Source organism: Pseudophryne corroboree, chromosome 2 (genome assembly GCF_028390025.1).
Source record: "Pseudophryne corroboree isolate aPseCor3 chromosome 2, aPseCor3.hap2, whole genome shotgun sequence".
NCBI lineage: Eukaryota > Metazoa > Chordata > Amphibia > Anura > Myobatrachidae > Pseudophryne > Pseudophryne corroboree.
The window spans coordinates 452,587,468-452,610,458 of record NC_086445.1 but is presented as its reverse complement, the minus strand read 5'-3'; the positions used below and the strand labels follow the sequence as shown (position 1 = coordinate 452,610,458).

General features: G+C 48.9%; 1 protein-coding gene across 6 annotated transcripts in view; it reads right to left on the bottom strand.

Annotated features, from left to right (window-relative positions):
* RCC1L (RCC1 like) overlaps window positions 1–22,991 on the bottom strand; it is a 157,231-nt gene that overhangs the window by 115,692 nt on the left and 18,548 nt on the right. For 2 of the 6 annotated variants that reach the window (XM_063953734.1, XM_063953733.1), the window contains exon 2: window positions 14,702–14,790. The exons of 3 other annotated variants lie outside the window; for them this stretch is intronic. The gene's annotated coding sequence lies outside the window, so the exon portion shown is untranslated. Of the gene's footprint in view, window positions 1–14,701; window positions 14,791–15,052; window positions 15,217–22,991 lie in introns of those variants that run through there. One more of the 6 variants, XM_063953736.1, reaches the window with a different exon arrangement.

The following is a 22,991-nucleotide window of genomic DNA, read 5'->3' as shown; positions in this document are numbered from 1 at the left end:
AAAGGAGGTCAACATAACAATGCCCCTAAATCTGAAACTCTTCTATCTGAAGCAATAGCCAGTAGAAAGAGAACTTTAGCTGTCAACCATTTAAGATCCACTCGTTTTAGTGGTTCAAATGGGGAAACTTGAAGGGCCTTTAGAACTAAACTTAAGTCCCAAGGCACTGTAGGAGGGGAAAAAAATAAGATTTTAAACCTACAGGTAAATCTTTTTCTCCTAGTCCGTAGAGGATGCTAGGGACTCCGTAAGGACCATGGGGTATAGACGGGCTCCGCAGGAGACATGGGCACTATAAAGAACTTTTAGTATGGGTGTGCACTGGCTCCTCCCTCTATGCCCCTCCTCCAGACCTCAGTTACAAAACTGTGCCCAGAGGATATGGACAATATGAGGAAAGGATTTTGTTAATCTAAGGGCAAGATTCATACTAGCCCACACCAATCAACCCATATAACCTGGAATATACACAACCAGTCAACAGTATGAACAAAAAACAGCATCAGTCAAAGACCGATTCCAACTGCAACATAACCCTTATGAAAGCAACAACTATATACAAGTCTTGCAGATTTAGGGGGTAATTCCAAGTTGATCACAGCAGGAAATTTTTTAGCAGTTGGGCAAAACCATGTGCACTGCAGGGGGGGCAGATATAACATTTGCAAAGAGAGTTAGATTTGGGTGGGTTAATTTTGTTTCTGTGCAGGGTAAATACTGGCTGCTTTATTTTTACACTGCAATTCAGATTGCAGATTGAACTCACCCCACCCAAATCTAACTCTCTCTGCACGTTATATCTGCCTCCCCTGCAGTGCACATGGTTTTGCCCAACTGCTAAAAAAATTTCCTGCTGCGATCAACTTGGAATTACCCCCCTAGTCCGCACTGGGACGGGCGCCCAGCATCCTCTACGGACTAGGAGAAAAAGATTTACCGGTAGGTTTAAAATATTATTTTCTCTTACGTCCTAGAGGATGCTGGGGACTCCGTAAGGACCATAGGGTTTATACCAAAGCTCCAAACCGGGCGGGAGAGTGCGGATGACTCTGCAGCACCGACTAAGCAAACGCAAGGTCCTCCTCAGCCAGGGTATCAAACTTGTAGAATTTTGCAAAGGTGTTTGAACCCGACCAAGTTGCTGCTCGGCAAAGCTGTAATGTCGAGACGCCTCGGGCAGCCGCCCAAGAAGAGCCCACCTTCCTAGTGGAATGGGCCTTTACGGAATTTGGTAACGGCAATCCAGCCGTAGAATGAGCCTGCTGAATCGTATTACAGATCCAGCGAGCAATAGTCTGCTTAGAAGCAGGAGCGCCAACCTTGTTGGCTGTATAGAGGACAAACAGAGCCTCTGTTTTCCTAACCCTAGCCGTCCTGGCTACAATAATCTTTAAGGCCCTGACTACATCTAGGGACTTGGAGTCCTCCCAGTCTCCCGTAGCCACAGGCACCACAATAGGTTGGTTCATATGAAAAGAAGAAACCACTTTAGGCAAAAATTGAGGACGCGTCCTCAACTCAGCTCTATCCACATGGAAAATCAAATAGGGGCTCTTGTGGGACAAGGCCGCCAATTCTGACACCCGCCTTGCAGATGCCAAGGCCAATAACATGACCACCTTCCACGTGAGAAATTTTAATTCAACTGTTTGAAGAGGTTCAAACCAGTGAGAACTCAGGAATTTTAAGACCACGTTAAGGTCCCACGGTGCCACTGGGGGCACAAAGTGGGGCTGGATGTGCAGCACTCCCTTCACAAACGTCTGGACTTCTGGGAGAGAAGCCAATTCCGTCTGAAAGAAGATAGATCGGTCCGAAATCTGTACCTTACTGGAGCCTAACTTCAGGCCCATATCCACTCCTGTCTGTAGAAAGTGGAGAAATTGGCCCAAATGGAAATCTTCAGTAGGAGCATTCTTGGCTTCACACCAAGATACATACTTCCTCCAGATACGGTGATAATGCTTAGCCGTCACCTCCTTCCTAGCCTTGATGAGAGTAGGGATGACTTCCTCCGGAATACCTTTCTCAGCTAGGATCCGGTGTTCAACCGCCATGCCATCAAACGTAACCGCGGTAAGTCTTGGAACACACATGGCCCCTGCTGTAAAAGGTTCTCCCTGAGAGGAAGAGGCCACAGGTCTTCTGTGAGCATTTCCTGAAGATCTGAGTACCAGGCCCTTCGAGGCCAATCTGGGACAATGAGTATTCCCTGCACTCTCTTTAGTCTTATGAGTCTCAATATCTTTGAGATGAGAGGAAGAGGAGGAAACACATAGACAGACCGAAACACCCATGGTGTCACTATGGCGTCTACTGCTACTGCCTGAGGGTCCCGTGACCTGGCACAATACCTCCGAAGCTTCTTGTTGAGGCGTGACGCCATCATGTCTATTTGAGGAATTCCCCAAAGACCTGTTATCTCTGCAAAAACTTCTTGATGAAGTCCCCACTCTCCTGGATGGAGATCGTGTCTGCTGAGGAAGTCTGCTTCCCAGTTGTCCACTCCCGGAATGAAGACAGCTGACAGAGCGCTTACGTGATTTTCCGCCCAGCAAAGAATCCTGGTGGCTTCCGCCATCGCCACTCTGCTCCTTGTCCCGCCTTGTCGGTTTACATGAGCCACGGCTGTGACGTTGTCTGATTGAATCAGAACCGGAAGGCCCCGAAGAAGAGTCTCCGCTTGTTGCAGGCCGTTGTATATGGCCCTCAATTCCAGTATGTTGATGTGTAGGCAAGCCTCCTGGCTTGACCATAATCCTTGAAAATTTCATCCTTGTGTGACTGCTCCCCATCCTCGGAGGCTCGCGTCCGTGGTCACCAGAACCCAGTCTTGAATCCCGAACCTGCGACCCTCTAGAAGGTGAGCACTCTGCAGCCACTACAGGAGAGACACCCTGGCCCTGGGGGACAGGCTTATTCTCTGATGTATTTTTGGATGGGACCCCGACCACTTGTCCAGAAGGTCCCACTGAAACCTGCCGAAGGGGATGGCCTCGTAGGCATCCACCATTTTTCCCAGAACTGGAATGCATTGATGAACAGACACTCTTTTTGGTTTTAGCAGGTCTCTGACCATGTTCTGGAGATCCTGGGCTTTTTCCAATGGGAGAAAGACCCGCTTTTGTTCCGTGTCCAGAATCATGCCTAGGAAAGATAGCCGAGTCGTTGGAACCAATTGTGACTTTGGCAGATTGAGAATCCAACCGTGCTGTTGCAGCACTTTCAAGGAGAGCGACACGCTCTCCAGCAATTTGTCTCTCGATCTCGCCTTTATCAGGAGATCGTCCAAGTATGGGATTATTGTGACTCCCTGCCTGCGCAGGAGCACCATCATCTCTGCCATTACCTTGGTGAAAATCCTCGGGGCCGTGGAAAGCCCAAACGGCAACGTCTGAAACTGGTAATGACAGTCCTGTACAGCGAATCTCAGGTATTCCTGATGAGGAGGGTATATGGGGACATGCAGGTATGCATCCTTTATGTCCAGTGACACCATAAAATCCCCCCCTTCCCGGCTGGATATGACCGCTCGGAGCGATTCCATCTTGAATTTGAACTTTTTTAAGTACAGGTTTAGGGATTTCAGATTTAAAATGGGTCTGACCGAACCATCCGGCTTCGGGACCACAAACAGGGTTGAATAATACCCTTTTCCCTGTTGAACCAGGGGAACCTTGACCACCACTTGCTGTTGACACAGCTTTTGAATTGCAGCTAACACCACCTCCCTTTCCGGTGGCGAAGCTGGCAAGGCCGACTTGAAAAATTGGTGGGGGGGCACCTCTTCGAATTCCAGCATGTAGCCCTGGGAAACAATTTCGATTGCCCAAGGATCCACTTCTGAAAGAACCCAGATTTGGCTGAAAAGTCGAAGACGTGCCCCCACCGGTGCGGACTTCCTTAGGGGAGCCCCAGCGTCATGCTGTGGATTTTGTAAAAGCCGGGGAGGACTTTTGCGCCTGGGAGCTAGCCAACGCAGGTGTTCTTTTCCCTTTACCCTTACCTCTGGCAAGGAAAGAGGAGCCCCGACCTCTTCTGGCCTTATGCGACCGAAAGGAATGCATCTGATACTGTGGAGGTTTCTTTTGCTATTGGGGAACAAAAGGTAAAAATGTAGATTTACCCGCGGTAGCTGTGGCAACCAGGTCCGTGAGCCCCTCCCCAAACAACACTTCACCCTTGTAAGGTAAAACCTCCATATGTTTCTTGGAGTCTGCGTCACACGTCCATTGGTGGGTCCATAGAGCTCGCCTCGCAGAAATAGCCATCGCATTTGTAATGTCCACCCACAAACAAACACATGACATTTACGGTGCCGAAAACTTGAACTAAATTGTGGGGTGCTAGTGTGAATCAGGTTCGGGTGATCAGAGCGGCAGACCTGCTTTACCTCTCAGACACAATGACAACACAAACATAATATAGTATCCAACTCCATTTTATTATCCTAACAAAATTTACAAGTGGCAGGTAAACAGGAAACTGGCGCACAATTGAAGCAGGCTGGTTATGGCTTCTAAATAACAGTCTCAGGTAACCAGCGTTAGCAATACAGGTAGCAGGTAAGCAAGTAACTGGTGCACAATTGAAGCAGGCTGGTTATGGCTTCTAAATAATAGTCTCAGGTAACCAGCGTCAGCAATACAGGTAGCAGGTAAGCAGGAACTTGTGCACGATTAAAGCAGGCTGGTTATGGCTATTAAACGACAGTCTCAGGTAACCAGCGTTAGCAATACAAGTAGCAGGTAAGCAGGTAACTTGTGCACAATTAAAGCAGGCTGGTTATGGCTACTAAACAACAGTCTCAGGTAACCAGCGTCAGCAATACAGGTAGCAGGTAAGCAGGAACTTGTGCACGATTAAAGCAGGCTGGTTATGGCTATTAAACGACAGTCTCAGGTAACCAGCGTTAGCAATACAGGTAGCAGGTAAGCAGGAACTTGTGCACAATTAAAGCAGGCTGGTTATGGCTACTAAACAACAGTCTCGGGTAACCAGCGTCAGCAATACAAGTAGAAGGTAAGCAGGAACTTGTGCACGATTAAAGCAGGCTGGTTATGGCTATTAAACGACAGTCTCAGGTAACCAGCGTTAGCAATACAAGTAGCAGGTAAGCAGGAACTTGTGCACGATTAAAGCAGGCTGGTTATGGCTATTAAACGACAGTCTCAGGTAACCAGCGTTATCAATACAAGTAGCAGGTAAGCAGGTAACTTGTGCACAATTAAAGCAGGCTGGTTATGGCTACTAAACAACAGTCTCAGATAACCAGCGTCAGCAATACAGGTAGCAGGTAAGCAGGAACTTGTGCACGATTAAAGCAGGCTGGTTATGGCTATTAAACGACAGTCTCAGGTAACCAGCGTCAGCAATACAGGTAGCAGGCAGGCAGGAACTTGCATAAAAAGAACTATCAGTACCAGCATTCCTTAATAGCGGACAAATGCATTAACGTTAGCTTTCACACTGCTGGGCGGAGCTTGCATAAAATGAACTAACAGTACCAGCATTCCTTAATAGCGGACAAATGCATTAACATTAGCTTTCACACTGCTGGGCGGAGCTTGCATAAAAAGAACTATCAGTACCAGCATTCCTTAATAGCAGACAAATGTATTAACATTAGCTTTCACACTGCTGGGCGGAGCTTGCATAAAATGAACTAACAGTACCAGCATTCCTTAATAGCGGACAAATGCATTAACATTAGCTTTCACACTGCTGGGCGGAGCTTGCATAAAAAGAACTATCAGTACCAGCATTCCCTAATAGCGGACAAATGCATTAACATTAGCTTTCACACTGCTGGGCGGAGCTTGCATAAAAAGAACTATCAGTACCAGCATTCCTTAATAGCAGACAAATGTATTAACATTAGCTTTCACACTGCTGGGCGGAGCTTGCATAAAATGAACTAACAGTACCAGCATTCCTTAATAGCGGACAAATGCATTAACATTAGCTTTCACACTGCTGGGCGGAGCTTGCATAAAAAGAACTATCAGTACCAGCATTCCTTAATAGCAGACAAATGTATTAACATTAGCTTTCACACTGCTGGGCGGAGCTTGCATAAAATGAACTAACAGTACCAGCATTCCTTAATAGCGGACAAATGCATTAACATTAGCTTTCACACTGCTGGGCGGAGCTTGCAATAAAAGAACTATCAGTACCAGCATTCCTTAATAGCGGACAAATGCATTAACATTAGCTTTCACACTGCTGGGCGGAGCTTGCATAAAAAGAACTATCAGTACCAGCATTCCTTAATAGCAGACAAATGTATTAACATTAGCTTTCACACTGCTGGGCGGAGCTTGCATAAAATGAACTAACAGTACCAGCATTCCTTAATAGTGGACAAATGCATTAACATTAGCTTTCACACTGCTGGGCGGAGCTTGCATAAAAAGAACTATCAGTACCAGCATTCCCTAATAGCGGACAAATGCATTAACATTAGCTTTCACACTGCTGGGTGGAGCTTGCATAAAATGAACTAACGGTACCAGCATTCCTTAATAGCGGACAAATGCATTCACATTAGCTTTCACACTGCTGGGCGGAGCTTGCATAAAATGAACTAACAGTACCAGCATTCCTTAATAGCGAACAAATGCATTAACATTAGCTTTCACACTGCTGGGCGGAGCTTGCATAAAAAGAACTATCAGTACCAGCATTCCCTAATAGCGGACAAATGCATTAACATTAGCTTTCACACTGCTGGGTGGAGCTTGCATAAAATGAACTAACGGTACCAGCATTCCTTAATAGCGGACAAATGCATTAACATTAGCTTTCACACTGCTGGGCGGAGCTTGCATAAAATGAACTAACAGTACCAGCATTCCCTAATAGCGGACAAATGCATTAACATTAGCTTTCACACTGCTGGGTGGAGCTTGCATAAAATGAACTAACGGTACCAGCATTCCTTAATAGCGGACAAATGCATTCACATTAGCTTTCACACTGCTGGGCGGAGCTTGCATAAAATGAACTAACAGTACCAGCATTCCTTAATAGCGAACAAATGCATTAACATTAGCTTTCACACTGCTGGGCGGAGCTTGCATAAAAAGAACTATCAGTACCAGCATTCCCTAATAGCGGACAAATGCATTAACATTAGCTTTCACACTGCTGGGTGGAGCTTGCATAAAATGAACTAACGGTACCAGCATTCCTTAATAGCGGACAAATGCATTAACATTAGCTTTCACACTGCTGGGCGGAGCTTGCATAAAATGAACTAACAGTACCAGCATTCCCTAATAGCGGACAAATGCATTAACATTACAAAACAAATATGCGGGGCACAGCACTAGTGGGGAGCCTCTCCCCCTGGAATACAGTAAATTGCTCCCACATTGCAGAGTCCTGGCAGCGGAAGGGGTTAAATAAAGGGACACAGGGGTACTTAGGGGAGCCTCCCCCTGAATTTAACTTAGGGTGTGGGGCTTGCAGAGTTTAGCAACGGAAGGGGTTAAATTAAAAGGACACAGGGGTACTTAGGGAAGCCTACCCCCTTTTAACAATGTGTCCCCTTTGCAGAGTTTTAGCAGCGGAAGGGCTCAAGATAGGGCACAGGGAAATAAAGGGTGTCTACCCCCCCCCTTTTTGGCAGAATTTGGGCAGCGGAAGGGTTTAAGATAGGGCACAGGGAAATAAAGGGTGTCTACCCCCCTTTTTGGCAGAGTTTTAGCAGCGGAAGGGCTTTTGCCAGGGCAGAGTTTGGGCAGCGGAAGGGTTTAATAGTTATCTCACCCCCTGCTGCGGCGCTTCTGCCACCTACGATCCGGCCTTCGTCTTCGGCGCCACCCGGGATGCAGAGCACCGCACCGGGGATGCACCTTCGAGCAGATGTCGGCCCCTGGATCCAGTCCTCCGTCTCCTGGCTCGGTCACTGGCGTCCTGAAGAGCTGCTGAACCTCCGCGATGTCTTCTCCCTCTCTCCTCTTTAGGCGTCCGGTCGGCGTCACAGGTCTCCAGCCGCAGGTCGCTTTTCTCCGTGCAGCAGGCTCCGGTCCGCGCCGTCATCTCCCACGCTGGGGTCTTCTCGGGTCCTCGCCGTACTCCAGCCGCCAGGGGTCCTCGCTGGGGTCTTCTTCCCGGGGTCGTCCTTCGCGGTGCCTGCGCGCTTCTCGCCACTCCAGCGGCCGCTTTTCTTCCTGATCCAGGGGATGGGGGTCTTCACTGCTCTGCTGAACGGGCTGCGGTTCCTCCGTTCCAACGCTCCAGTCTCTCGGCAGCGGCGGCTCTTCTCCGCACTCCATCCCCGCTGGCTCTGACGCGGCCAGCTCTTCCCCTCTGCAGCAGGGTCTCCAGTCGTCTTCAGCGCCGACGATCTCCATGGCGTGGCAGGCGGCTCCTCTTCTTCCCCAGGCAGGTCATCACGTCAAATCCCGGTGGCGGCTGAGCTGGGCAACAGGCTCACTTGAGCAGAGGCTCCTCACTTCAGGCTCCCGAATACTACATGGCTCCACTTCCCCAGGTACACTTTCCCATCCTCCAGGGTCTCTTTCTCCTGTGCTGTGAGGCTTCTTTTAAGGGTCCTGGTGCTCCTCCACCTCCCCTCTCCTCTATGATGACTGGCTCCCGGGGCCCCAGCAACAGACTACCCCCTGGTCACTCTGCCCTACAACCCAGGGGACCCAATCAGCTGGGGACATGTTTCCCAGACTTTTTATGTTGCTGGGTAAGAAGTGACAGGACCAGAGAATTGGCGGCAAAATCCCTGTCCCAATCTGACAGGGTCACATAAAGTTCACCCCACGATCTACTCTGGGACTTGTAGTTCCACAATGTAAAAAAAAATCACAAGGGGATCTCCATGGTGCAATAGCTTCAGGGTATTACATTCTTCCCCCCTAAAATTATACGTGTCCTCACGTATACACCTTAACACTATACATCGGTTAACATAAGCCTTGAACTGGGTACAGCTCTGTTGGCAAACAAGTCATTGTGTCTGGAGCACAGGCCCGCCTGCGATTCTCTGATCCTGTTCGTGACGCCAAAATTTTATGTAATGTCCACCCACAAACAAACACATGACATTTACGGTGCCGAAAACTTGAACTAAATTGTGGGGTGCTAGTGTGAATCAGGTTCGGGTGATCAGAGCGGCAGACCTGCTTTACCTCTCAGACACAATGACAACACAAACATAATATAGTATCCAACTCCATTTTATTATCCTAACAAAATTTACAAGTGGCAGGTAAACAGGAAACTGGCGCACAATTGAAGCAGGCTGGTTATGGCTTCTAAATAACAGTCTCAGGTAACCAGCGTTAGCAATACAGGTAGCAGGTAAGCAAGTAACTGGTGCACAATTGAAGCAGGCTGGTTATGGCTTCTAAATAATAGTCTCAGGTAACCAGCGTCAGCAATACAGGTAGCAGGTAAGCAGGAACTTGTGCACGATTAAAGCAGGCTGGTTATGGCTATTAAACGACAGTCTCAGGTAACCAGCGTTAGCAATACAAGTAGCAGGTAAGCAGGTAACTTGTGCACAATTAAAGCAGGCTGGTTATGGCTACTAAACAACAGTCTCAGGTAACCAGCGTCAGCAATACAGGTAGCAGGTAAGCAGGAACTTGTGCACGATTAAAGCAGGCTGGTTATGGCTATTAAACGACAGTCTCAGGTAACCAGCGTTAGCAATACAGGTAGCAGGTAAGCAGGAACTTGTGCACAATTAAAGCAGGCTGGTTATGGCTACTAAACAACAGTCTCGGGTAACCAGCGTCAGCAATACAAGTAGAAGGTAAGCAGGAACTTGTGCACGATTAAAGCAGGCTGGTTATGGCTATTAAACGACAGTCTCAGGTAACCAGCGTTAGCAATACAAGTAGCAGGTAAGCAGGAACTTGTGCACGATTAAAGCAGGCTGGTTATGGCTATTAAACGACAGTCTCAGGTAACCAGCGTTAGCAATACAAGTAGCAGGTAAGCAGGAACTTGTGCACGATTAAAGCAGGCTGGTTATGGCTATTAAACGACAGTCTCAGGTAACCAGCGTTATCAATACAAGTAGCAGGTAAGCAGGTAACTTGTGCACAATTAAAGCAGGCTGGTTATGGCTACTAAACAACAGTCTCAGATAACCAGCGTCAGCAATACAGGTAGCAGGTAAGCAGGAACTTGTGCACGATTAAAGCAGGCTGGTTATGGCTATTAAACGACAGTCTCAGGTAACCAGCGTCAGCAATACAGGTAGCAGGCAGGCAGGAACTTGCATAAAAAGAACTATCAGTACCAGCATTCCTTAATAGCGGACAAATGCATTAACGTTAGCTTTCACACTGCTGGGCGGAGCTTGCATAAAATGAACTAACAGTACCAGCATTCCTTAATAGCGGACAAATGCATTAACATTAGCTTTCACACTGCTGGGCGGAGCTTGCATAAAAAGAACTATCAGTACCAGCATTCCTTAATAGCAGACAAATGTATTAACATTAGCTTTCACACTGCTGGGCGGAGCTTGCATAAAATGAACTAACAGTACCAGCATTCCTTAATAGCGGACAAATGCATTAACATTAGCTTTCACACTGCTGGGCGGAGCTTGCATAAAAAGAACTATCAGTACCAGCATTCCCTAATAGCGGACAAATGCATTAACATTAGCTTTCACACTGCTGGGCGGAGCTTGCATAAAAAGAACTATCAGTACCAGCATTCCTTAATAGCAGACAAATGTATTAACATTAGCTTTCACACTGCTGGGCGGAGCTTGCATAAAATGAACTAACAGTACCAGCATTCCTTAATAGCGGACAAATGCATTAACATTAGCTTTCACACTGCTGGGCGGAGCTTGCATAAAAAGAACTATCAGTACCAGCATTCCTTAATAGCAGACAAATGTATTAACATTAGCTTTCACACTGCTGGGCGGAGCTTGCATAAAATGAACTAACAGTACCAGCATTCCTTAATAGCGGACAAATGCATTAACATTAGCTTTCACACTGCTGGGCGGAGCTTGCAATAAAAGAACTATCAGTACCAGCATTCCTTAATAGCGGACAAATGCATTAACATTAGCTTTCACACTGCTGGGCGGAGCTTGCATAAAAAGAACTATCAGTACCAGCATTCCTTAATAGCAGACAAATGTATTAACATTAGCTTTCACACTGCTGGGCGGAGCTTGCAATAAAAGAACTATCAGTACCAGCATTCCTTAATAGCGGACAAATGCATTAACATTAGCTTTCACACTGCTGGGCGGAGCTTGCATAAAAAGAACTATCAGTACCAGCATTCCTTAATAGCAGACAAATGTATTAACATTAGCTTTCACACTGCTGGGCGGAGCTTGCATAAAATGAACTAACAGTACCAGCATTCCTTAATAGTGGACAAATGCATTAACATTAGCTTTCACACTGCTGGGCGGAGCTTGCATAAAAAGAACTATCAGTACCAGCATTCCCTAATAGCGGACAAATGCATTAACATTAGCTTTCACACTGCTGGGTGGAGCTTGCATAAAATGAACTAACGGTACCAGCATTCCTTAATAGCGGACAAATGCATTAACATTAGCTTTCACACTGCTGGGCGGAGCTTGCATAAAATGAACTAACAGTACCAGCATTCCCTAATAGCGGACAAATGCATTAACATTAGCTTTCACACTGCTGGGTGGAGCTTGCATAAAATGAACTAACGGTACCAGCATTCCTTAATAGCGGACAAATGCATTCACATTAGCTTTCACACTGCTGGGCGGAGCTTGCATAAAATGAACTAACAGTACCAGCATTCCTTAATAGCGAACAAATGCATTAACATTAGCTTTCACACTGCTGGGCGGAGCTTGCATAAAAAGAACTATCAGTACCAGCATTCCCTAATAGCGGACAAATGCATTAACATTAGCTTTCACACTGCTGGGTGGAGCTTGCATAAAATGAACTAACGGTACCAGCATTCCTTAATAGCGGACAAATGCATTAACATTAGCTTTCACACTGCTGGGCGGAGCTTGCATAAAATGAACTAACAGTACCAGCATTCCCTAATAGCGGACAAATGCATTAACATTACAAAACAAATATGCGGGGCACAGCACTAGTGGGGAGCCTCTCCCCCTGGAATACAGTAAATTGCTCCCACATTGCAGAGTCCTGGCAGCGGAAGGGGTTAAATAAAGGGACACAGGGGTACTTAGGGGAGCCTCCCCCTGAATTTAACTTAGGGTGTGGGGCTTGCAGAGTTTAGCAACGGAAGGGGTTAAATTAAAAGGACACAGGGGTACTTAGGGAAGCCTACCCCCTTTTAACAATGTGTCCCCTTTGCAGAGTTTTAGCAGCGGAAGGGCTCAAGATAGGGCACAGGGAAATAAAGGGTGTCTACCCCCCCCCCCCTTTTTGGCAGAATTTAGGCAGCGGAAGGGTTTAAGATAGGGCACAGGGAAATAAAGGGTGTCTACCCCCCTTTTTGGCAGAGTTTTAGCAGCGGAAGGGCTTTTGCCAGGGCAGAGTTTGGGCAGCGGAAGGGTTTAATAGTTATCTCACCCCCTGCTGCGGCGCTTCTGCCACCTACGATCCGGCCTTCGTCTTCGGCGCCACCCGGGATGCAGAGCACCGCACCGGGGATGCACCTTCGAGCAGATGTCGGCCCCTGGATCCAGTCCTCCGTCTCCTGGCTCGGTCACTGGCGTCCTGAAGAGCTGCTGAACCTCCGCGATGTCTTCTCCCTCTCTCCTCTTTAGGCGTCCGGTCGGCGTCACAGGTCTCCAGCCGCAGGTCGCTTTTCTCCGTGCAGCAGGCTCCGGTCCGCGCCGTCATCTCCCACGCTGGGGTCTTCTCGGGTCCTCGCCGTACTCCAGCCGCCAGGGGTCCTCGCTGGGGTCTTCTTCCCGGGGTCGTCCTTCGCGGTGCCTGCGCGCTTCTCGCCACTCCAGCGGCCGCTTTTCTTCCTGATCCAGGGGATGGGGGTCTTCACTGCTCTGCTGAACGGGCTGCGGTTCCTCCGTTCCAACGCTCCAGTCTCTCGGCAGCGGCGGCTCTTCTCCGCACTCCATCCCCGCTGGCCCTGACGCGGCCAGCTCTTCCCCTCTGCAGCAGGGTCTCCAGTCGTCTTCAGCGCCGACGATCTCCATGGCGTGGCAGGCGGCTCCTCTTCTTCCCCAGGCAGGTCATCACGTCAAATCCCGGTGGCGGCTGAGCTGGGCAACAGGCTCACTTGAGCAGAGGCTCCTCACTTCAGGCTCCCGAATACTACATGGCTCCACTTCCCCAGGTACACTTTCCCATCCTCCAGGGTCTCTTTCTCCTGTGCTGTGAGGCTTCTTTTAAGGGTCCTGGTGCTCCTCCACCTCCCCTCTCCTCTATGATGACTGGCTCCCGGGGCCCCAGCAACAGACTACCCCCTGGTCACTCTGCCCTACAACCCAGGGGACCCAATCAGCTGGGGACATGTTTCCCAGACTTTTTATGTTGCTGGGTAAGAAGTGACAGGACCAGAGAATTGGCGGCAAAATCCCTGTCCCAATCTGACAGGGTCACATAAAGTTCACCCCACGATCTACTCTGGGACTTGTAGTTCCACAATGTAAAAAAAAAATCACAAGGGGATCTCTATGGTGCAATAGCTTCAGGGTATTACACATTGGCTCTGGAACCCAGCAGCCCAACGTCTCTTTGAGCGTCCCTCATAAATAAGATTGCGTCTTTAATGTGGGCTAATGTTAATAAAATGGTATCCCTGTCTAGGGTATCAAGGCCTTCTGACAAGATATCTGTCCATGATGCAACTGCGCTACATACCCATGCCGATGCTATTGCCGGTCTGAGCAAAACACCTGTATGCGCATAAATAGACTTTAAAGTAGTCTCCTGTCTGCGATCAGCATGATCCCTGAGGGCTGCCGTGTCCGGAGACGGTAGCGCCACCTTCTTGGACAGGCACGTCAAGGCCTTGTCCACCCTGGGAGAGGATTCCCAACGCACCCTGTCCTGAGCAGGGAAAGGATACGCCATAAGAATCCTTTTGGGAATCTGCAGTTTTCTATCTGGAGTTTCCCAAGCTTTTTCAAACAACTCGTTCAGCTCATGAGAAGGGGGAAAGGTTACCTCAGGTTTCTTCTCCTTATACATGCGCATCCTCGTGTCAGGGACAGAGGGGTCATCTGTGATATGCAAAACCTCTTTCACTGCAATAATCATACACTGAATACCCTTTGCCACTCTTGGGTGCAATCTTGCATCATCGTAATCGACACTGGAATCAGAATCCGTGTAGGTATCAGTGTCAGTTATTTGGGATGGTGACGTTTTTGAGACCCCGACGGGCCCTGTGACCCAGCCCAATCGGTGGATTGACCCCCAGCTTTTTCCCTGGACTCTGCCAGGTCCAGTCTCTTACGTAATGAGGCCACACTTGCATTTAACATATGCCACATGTCCATCCATTCATGAGTCGGCGTTGCCGACAGACACACCACTCATTCGCTCCACCTCCTCCTTGGACGAGCCTTCCGCCTCAGACATGCCGACACAAACGTACCGACACCCCCACACACACAGGGATATATCTATAAGGGGACAATTCCCCAACAAGGCCCTTTGGAGAGACAGAGAGAGTATGCCAGCACACACCCAGCGCCTACAGATACTGGAAAATAACCCAGATAGCGCTTTTATCACCAATCAATGTGTAATACACTCACTGCGCCTTGAAAATGCCCCCCTCTTTTCCAGCCCTCTGTCACCGAGTTCAGCAGGGGAGAGTCCGGGGAGCCAGCTTCTCTGCAGCGTTCTGTGGAGAAAATGGTGCTGTTAGTGCTGAGGGATCAAGCTCCGCCCCCTCCAGCGGCGGGCTTCGGTCCCGCTTCAATATGTAAAAAATGGCGGGGGATTTCTCCATTTACTGCCTCCGCAGCCTAATGCCTCCTGATATGCCATACCCGAGGTTTATTGCTGCCCAGGGCGGCCCCCCTGCGCCCTGCACCCACTAGTGCCTGTACTGTGTGTGTAGTGTGTGGGAGGAATGGCGCGCAGCGTTACCGCTGCACGCTTACCTCAATGAAGATCTGAAGTCTTCTGCCGCCTTGAAGTCTTCTTTTCTTCTTATACTCACCCGGCTTCTATCTTCTGGCTCTGCGAGGAGGACGGCGGCGCGGCTCCGGGACGAACGGCGGGGTGAAACCAGCGTTCCGACTCCCTCTGGAGCTAATGGTGTCCAGTAGCCTAAGAACAAGAGCCTATCATTTAAGTAGGTCTGCTTCTCTCTCCTCAGTCCCACGATGCAGGGAGCCTGTTGCCAGCAGTGCTCCCTGAAAATAAAAATAATAAGATTTTAAACCTACCGGTAAATCTTTTTCTCGTAGTCCGTAGAGGATGCTGGGGACTCCGTAAGGACCATGGGGATAGACGGGCTACGCAGGAGACATGGGCACTTTAAGAAAGACTTTAGATCTGGTGTGCACTGGCTACTCCCTCTATGCCCCTCCTCCAGACCTCAGTTAGAGAAACTGTGCCCAGAGGAGACGGACAGTACGAGGAAAGCATTTTTGTTAATCCAAGGGCAAGATTCATACCAGCCACACCAATCACACTGTATAACTTGTGATATAGTATCCAGTTAACAGTATGAAAACGACATAGCATCAGTCCAGGACCGATGAGACTATAACATAACCCTTATTTAAGTAATAACTATATACAAGTCTTGCAGAAGTAGTCCGCACTTGGGACGGGCGCCCAGCATCCTCTACGGACTACGAGAAATAGATTTACCGGTAAGTAAAATCTTATTTTCTCTAACGTCCTAGAGGATGCTGGGGACTCCGTAAGGACCATGGGGATTATACCAAAGCTCCCAAACGGGCGGGAGAGTGCGGATGACTCTGCAGCACCGATTGAGCAAACAGGAGGTCCTCCTCAGCCAGGGTATCAAACTTACAGAACTTTGCAAAGGAGTTTGAACCCGACCAAGTAGTAGCTCGGCACAGCTGTAGCGCCGAGACCCCTCTGGCAGACGCCCAAGAAGAGCCCACCTTCCTAGTGGAATGGGCCTTGACCGATTTAGGTAACGGCAATCCCGCCGTAGAATGCGCCTGCTGAATCGTGTTACAAATCCAGCGAGCAAAAGTCTACTTTGAAGCAGGGGCACCAATCTTGTTGGTTGCATACATGACAAACAGTGCTTCTGTTTTTCTGACTGTAGCCGATCTGGCCACGTAAATTTTCAAAGCCCTGACCACATCAAGGGACTTGGGATCCTCCAAGTCACGCGTAGCCACAGGCACCACAATAGTTCATATGAAAGGATGAAAACACTTTTGGCAGGAATTGTGGACGGGTCCGAAATTCCGCTCTATCCATATGGAAAACCAGATAGGGGCTTTTATGTGATAAAGCCGCTAATTCCGACACTCGAAGCCGAAGCCAAGGCTAATAACATGACCACCTTCCAAGTGAGATTTTTCAACTCCACCGTTTTAAGTGGTTCAAACCAGTGTGACTTAATGAAACTTAACACCACGTTAAGGTCCCAAGGCGTCACCGGAGGTACAAAAGGAGGCTGAATATGCAGTACTCCCTTCACAAAAGTTTGTACTTCAGGGAGAGAGGCCAATTCCTTTTGAAAGAAAATGGATAAGGCCGAAATCTGAACCTTAATAGATCCTAATTTTAGGCCGAAATTCACTCCAGTTTGCAGGAAGTGAAGGAAACGGCCCAGATGGAATTCTTCCGTAGGAGCATTCCTGGCCTCACACCAAGAAACATATTTTCGCCATATACGGTGATAATGTTTAGATGTCATGTCCTTTCTAGCCTTTATTAGCGTAGGAATGACCTCATCCGGAATACCCTTATCCGCTAGGATCTGGCGTTCAACCGCCATGCCGTCCAACGAAGCCGCTGTAAGTCTTGGAATAGACATGGCCCCTGTTGCAACCGGTCCTGTCTTAGAGGAAGAAGCCACTGATCTTCTGTGAGCATTTCCTGCAGATCCAGATACCAGGTCCTTCGTGGCCAATCTGGAACAATGAGGATTGTTCTCACTCCTCTCCCTCCTACCATTCTCAACACCTTGGGTATGAAAGGAAGAGGGGGAAATACATAGACCGACTGGAACACCCACGGTGTCACTAGGGCATCTACAGCTACTGCTTGAGGGTCTCTTGACCTGGTGCAATACCTCTGTAGCTTCTTGTTGAGGCGGGACGCCATCATGTCTATCTGTGGCAGTTCCCACTGACTTGCAATCTGTGCGAAGGCTTCCTAAAGAAGTCCTCTCTTGGATGCAGGTCGTGTTTGCTGAAGAAGTCTGCTTCTCAGTTGTCCACTCCCAGAATGAACTGCTGAAAATGCGCTTACATGATTTTCCGCCCAGCGGAGAATCCTGGTGGCTTCTGCCATTTCCACTCTGCTCTTTGTGCCGCCTTGGCGGTTTACATGAGCCACTGCGGTGATGTTGTCTGACTGGATCAGAACCGGTAGGTCGCGAAGCAATGTTTCCGCTTGCCGAAGGGCGTTGTATATGGCCCTCAGCTCCAGGATGTGGATTTGAATACAAGTTTTTTGACTTGACCCAAAGACCTTTTAAGTTTCTTCACTGTGTGACTGCTCCCCCACCTCGGAGGCTCGCGTCCGTGGCTACCAGAATCCAGTCCTGGATGGCGAACCTGCGACCCTGTGGTAGGTGAGCACTCTGCAGCCACCATGGGAGAGACACCCTGGCCCTAGGGGACAGGGTGATTAACTGATGCATCTGTAGATGTGATCCAGACCACTTGTTCCGTAGATCCCTCATCTTGAGTGCCGGATGTGTTCTCAAGTATATATATATATATATATATATATATATATATATATATATATATATATATATATATATATCCCCGAAGTTCCAGTATATTTATTGGCAGGAAACCATCTTGGTCCACTGCCCCTGGAAACAACTCCTTCCTGACACCGCTCCCCAGCCCTGAAAGCTGGCATCCGTTGTCAGAAATTTCCAATCTGATATCCAAAATGGTCTCCCTTTGTCCAGATGGTATGTCTGTAGCCACAAGGCTAATGGCCTCCTCACTTCCAGAGGAAGGACCATACTCTGCGTTTTTATTGTCTGATGAAAACCATTCCATTTGGAAAGGATCAGAAGCCTCGAGTGGAACTGAGCATACTCCACCATGTCAAATGTCGACACCATCAACCCCATCACACGCATTGCTGCATGAATGGATACCCTTTGACTGTGTAGCAGCTCCTGAATCCTTGACTGAATTTTGGATATTTTGTTCAGAGGTAAAATTACTCTCTGAAGACTCAAATCCAGAATCCAACATAGCCCCCGCTGTGAAGGATCCAGGGACGACTTTGCCCAATTTATGAGCCAACCGTGTCTCTGCAAACAAGCTTTCTCTAACGTCCTAGTGGATGCTGGGGACTCCGAAAGGACCATGGGGAATAGCGGCTCCGCAGGAGACTGGGCACAAAGTAAAAGCTTTAGGACTAGCTGGTGTGCACTGGCTCCTCCCCCTATGACCCTCCTCCAAGCCTCAGTTAAGATTTTGTGCCCGAACGAGAAGGGTGCAATCTAGGTGGCTCTCCTGAGCTGCTTAGAGTAAAAGTTTAAATAGGTTTTTTATTTTCAGTGAGACCTGCTGGCAACAGGCTCACTGCATCGAGGGACTAAGGGGAGAAGAAGCGAACTCACCTGCGTGCAGAGTGGATTGGGCTTCTTAGGCTACTGGACATTAGCTCCAGAGGGACGATCACAGGCCCAGCCATGGATGGGTCCCAGAGCCGCGCCGCCGGCCCCCTTACAGATGCTGAAGCAAGAAGAGGTCCATAAATCGGCGGCAGAAGACTTTCCTGTCTTCATAAGGTAGCGCACAGCACTGCAGCTGTGCGCCATTGCTCTCAGCACACTTCACACTTCGGTCACTGAGGGTGCAGGGCGCTGGGGGGGGGGGCGCCCTGGGAAGCAATGAATTTACCTTATTTGGCAAAAAATACATCACATATAGCTCCTGGGCTATATGGATGTATTTAACCCCTGCCAGTTTTCCAGAAAAAAGCGGGAGAAGAGCCCGCCGTGAAGGGGGTGGGGCCTATCTCCTCAGCACACAGCGCCATTTTTCCCACACAGCTCCGCTGGTAGGAAGGCTCCCAGAATCTCCCCTGCATCCTGCAACTACAGAAACAGGGTAAAAAAAGAGAGGGGGGCACTTATTTGGCAAAATAACAGATATAAGCAGCTATAAGGGATAGACACTTATTCTAAGGTTGTCCCTATACATATAGAGCGCTCTGGTGTGTGCTGGCAAACTCTCCCTCTGTCTCCCCAAGGGGCTAAGTGGGTCCTGTCCTCTATCAGAGCATTCCCTGTGTGTGTGCTGGGTGTCGGTACGTGTGTGTCGACATGTATGAGGAGGAAAATGATGTGGAGGCGGAGCAATTGCCTATAATGGTGATGTCACCCCCTAGGGAGTCGACACCTGAATGGATGGCCGTAATTAAGGAATTACGTGACAGTGTCGGCACGTTACAGAAAACTGTTGACGACATGAGACAGCCGGCAGCTCAGTTAGTGCCTGTCCAGGCGTCTCAAACACCGTCAGGGGCTATTAAATGCCCGTTACCTCAGTGGGTCGACACGGACCCAGACACAGACACTGACTCCAGTGTCGACGGTGAAGAAACAAACGTATTTTCCAGTAGGGCCACACGTTACATGATCACGGCAATGAAGGAGGTTTTGCACATCTCTGATACTGCAAGTACCACAAAAAGGGGTATTATGTGGGGTGTGAAAAAACTACCCGTAGTTTTTCCTGAATCAGATGAATTGAATGAAGTGTGTGATGAAGCGTGGGTTACCCCCGACAAAAAACTGCTAATTTCTAAAAAATTATTGGCACTATATCCCTTCCCACCAGAGGTTAGGGCTCGTTGGGAAACACCCCCTAGGGTGGATAAGGCGCTCACACGCTTATCAAAACAAGTGGCGTTACCGTCTCCAGAAACGGCCGCCCTTAAGGAGCCAGCAGATAGGAGGCTGGAAAATATCCTTAAAAGTATATACACTCATACTGGTGTTATACTGCGACCAGCAATCGCCTCAGCCTGGATGTGCAGTGCTGGGGTGGCTTGGTCGGATTCCCTGACTGAAAATATTGATACCCTGGACAGGGACAATATATTATTGACTATAGAGCATTTAAAGGATGCATTCCTATATATGCGAGATGCACAGAGAGACATTTGCACTCTGGCATCAAGAGTAAGTGCGATGTCCATTTCTGCCAGAAGAGGATTATGGACGCGACAGTGGTCAGGGGATGCGGATTCCAAACGGCATATGGAAGTATTGCCGTATAAAGGGGAGGAGTTATTTGGGGGCGGTCTATCGGACCTGGTGGCCACGGCAACGGCTGGGAAATCCACCTTTTTACCCCAAGTCACCTCGCAGCAGAAAAAGATACCGTCTTTTCAGGCTCAGTCCTTTCGTCCCCATAAGGGCAAGCGGGCAAAAGGCCACTCATATCTGCCCCGGGGCAGAGGAAGGGGAAAAAGACTGCAACAGACAGCTTCTTCCCACGAACAGAAGCCCTCCCCCGCTTCTGCCAAGTCCTCAGCATGACGCTGGGGCCTTACAAGCGGACTCAGGCACGGTGGGGGCCCGTCTCAAGAATTTCAGCGCGCAGTGGGCTCACTCGCAAGTGGACCCCTGGATCCTGCAGGTAGTATCTCAGGGGTACAAATTGGAATTCGAGACGTCTCCCCCTCGCCGGTTCCTGAAGTCTGCTTTACCAACGTCTACCCCCGACAGGGAGGCGGTATTGGAAGCCATTCACAAGCTGTATTCCCAGCAAGTGATAATCAAGGTACCCCTCCTACAACAGGGAAAGGGGTATTACTCCACGCTGTTTGTGGTACCGAAGCCGGACGGCTCGGTGAGACCCATTTTAAATCTGAAAGCCTTGAACACTTACATAAAAAGGTTCAAGTTCAAGATGGAGTCACTCAGAGCAGTGATAGCGAACCTGGAAGAAGGGGACTACATGGTGTCTCTGGACATCAAGGATGCTTACCTCCATGTCCCAATTTGCCCTTCTCACCAAGGGTACCTCAGGTTTGTGGTACAGAACTGTCACTATCAGTTTCAGACGCTGCCGTTTGGATTGTCCACGGCACCCCGGGTCTTTACCAAGGTAATGGCCGAAATGATGATTCTTCTTCGAAGAAAAGGCGTCTTAATTATCCCTTACTTGGATGATCTCCTGATAAGGGCACGGTCCAGAGAACAGTTAGAGGTCGGAGTAGCACTATCTCAAATAGTACTACGACAGCACGGATGGATTCTAAATATTCCAAAATCGCAGCTGATTCCGACGACACGTCTGCTGTTCCTAGGGATGATTCTGGACACAGTACAGAAAAAGGTGTTTCTCCCGGAAGAGAAAGCCAGGGAGTTATCCGACCTAGTCAGGAAACTCCTAAGACCAGGCCAGGTGTCAGTGCATCAGTGCACAAGGGTCCTGGGAAAGATGGTGGCTTCTTACGAAGCGATTCCATTCGGCAGATTCCACGCAAGAACTTTTCAGTTGGATCTGCTAGACAAATGGTCCGGATCGCATCTTCAAATGCATCAGCGGATAACCCTGTCTCCAAGGACAAGGGTGTCTCTCCTGTGGTGGTTACAGAGTGCTCATCTCCTAGAGGGCCGCAGATTCGGCATTCAGGATTGGGTCCTGGTGACCACGGATGCCAGCCTGAGAGGCTGGGGAGCAGTCACACAGGGAAAAAATTTCCAGGGCTTGTGGTCAAGCATGGAAACGTCACTTCACATAAATATCCTGGAACTAAGGGCCATTTACAATGCCCTAAGTCAGGCAAGGCCTCTGCTTCAGGGTCAGCCAGTATTGATCCAGTCGGACAACATCACGGCAGTCGCCCACGTAAACAGACAGGGCGGCACAAGAAGCAGGAGGGCAATGACGGAAGTGGCAAGGATTCTTCGCTGGGCGGAAAATCATGTGATAGCACTGTCAGCAGTGTTCATTCCGGGAGTGGACAACTGGGAAGCAGACTTCCTCAGCAGACACGATCTTCACCCGGGGGAGTGGGGACTTCACCCAGAAGTCTTCCACATGATTGTAAACCGTTGGGAAAAACCAAAGGTGGACATGATGGCGTCTCGCCTCAACAAAAAACTGAACAGATATTGCTCCAGGTCAAGGGACCCTCAGGCAATAGCTGTGGACGCTCTGGTAACACCGTGGGTGTACCGGTCAGTGTATGTGTTCCCTCCTCTTCCTCTCATACCAAAAGTACTGAGAATCATAAGAAGGAGAGGAGTAAAGACTATACTCGTGGCTCCGGATTGGCCAAGAAGGACTTGGTACCCGGAAATTCAAGAGATGCTCACGGAAGACCCGTGGCCTCTACCTCTAAGACAGGACCTGCTCCAGCAGGGACCATGTCTGTTCCAAGACTTACCGCGGCTGCGTTTGACGGCATGGCGGTTGAACGCCGGATCCTGAAGAAAAAAGGCATTCCGGATGAAGTCATCCCTACCCTGATCAAAGCCAGGAAGGATGTAACCGTACAACATTATCACCGTATTTGGCGTAAATATGTTGCGTGGTGCGAGGCCAGGAAGGCCCCTACGGAGGAATTTCAACTGGGTCGATTCCTGCATTTCCTGCAAACAGGACTGTCTATGGGCCTCAAATTAGGGTCCATTAAGGTTCAAATTTCGGCCCTGTCGATATTCTTCCAAAAAGAACTAGCTTCTGTTCCTGAAGTTCAGACGTTTGTCAAGGGAGTACTGCATATACAGCCTCCTTTTGTGCCTCCAGTGGCACCTTGGGATCTCAATGTAGTGTTGGGATTCTTAAAATCACATTGGTTTGAACCACTCACCACTGTGGACTTGAAATATCTCACATGGAAAGTGGTAATGCTGTTAGCCCTGGCTTCAGCCAGGCGTGTATCAGAATT